This window comes from Microtus ochrogaster, chromosome 21 (assembly GCF_000317375.1).
Source record: "Microtus ochrogaster isolate Prairie Vole_2 chromosome 21, MicOch1.0, whole genome shotgun sequence".
In the NCBI taxonomy this organism is placed as follows: Eukaryota; Metazoa; Chordata; class Mammalia; order Rodentia; family Cricetidae; genus Microtus; species Microtus ochrogaster.
In genome coordinates, this window is record NC_022022.1 from 4,459,663 (window position 1) to 4,460,823 (window position 1,161).

Here is a 1,161-nt window from a genome sequence, read left to right on the forward strand (position 1 = left end):
AGGCAGGGCGAGATCCAGGAGAGCACAGGCACCCCTGGAGCACAAGCTGAAGGTGCCTGGGCTCCCTTACAGGGGAACTTGAGGCCTGCCTGGTAGGCAGGCAGGCACTCACTGCTCTGGGTGGGTAGCCTTAGTGTAGGAGCCTAAAACTGTTCTTGAGCACTGATCCTAGCATACAGCAGGGCAGGGTTGTGGGGGATGCTGGGGGGCTGGGTTGTGCGTAAGAAAGACAGCCCTGCAGAAGGAGCTGGGGGAGGGGGGTTTGTGCTCTCTTCCTGGACAATCTGCCCCTGGATAGCACACACTCACCCGTCCAGATGGAACTCCTCAGCACCTAAACAGGGCCACCTGGTAGCCCAATGATCCGGGGACAAAAGGAAAAACGGGGCAGGCAGGGCGAGATCCAGGAGAGCACAGGCACCCCTGGAGCACAAGCTGAAGGTGCCTGGGCTCCCTTACAGGGGAACTTGAGGCCTGCCTGGTAGGCAGGCAGGCACTCACTGCTCTGGGTGGGTAGCCTTAGTGTAGGAGCCTAAAACTGTTCTTGAGCACTGATCCTAGCATACAGCAGGGCAGGGTTGTGGGGGATGCTGGGGGGCTGGGTTGTGCGTAAGAAAGACAGCCCTGCAGAAGGAGCTGGGGGAGGGGGGTTTGTGCTCTCTTCCTGGACAATCGGCCCCTGAATAGCACACACTCACCAGTCCAGATGGAACTTCTCAGCACCTAAACATGGACGCCTGGTAGTCCAATGACCCAAGGACAAAAGGGGGAACTTGGGGGGCAGGGTGGGGACGAGTAGAACACAGGACTCCCTGCCGCAAAAGCTGAAGTTGCACATGCTCCCTTTCCGGGGTCCCTGAGGCCCCCCCCAGTAGGCAGGCACTCACCGCTCTGGGTGGGCAGCCCCAGTGTAGGAGGAGAAAACTGTTCCTGAGCAAAGGACCCAGCAGAAAACGCAGGCTTGGAAGTGGGGGTGGGGGGTCGTGTGCAATGAAGACAGCCCTGCAGAAGGAGCTGGGGGAGGGGGGTTTGTGCTCTCTTCCTGGACAATCGGCCCCTGAATAGCACACACTCACCAGTCCAGTTGGAACTTCTCAGCACCTGCAAATCCTAGTTTTTCATTTTGGATCCAGTTTAACCTTCAAACTACCTCCAGGAGAA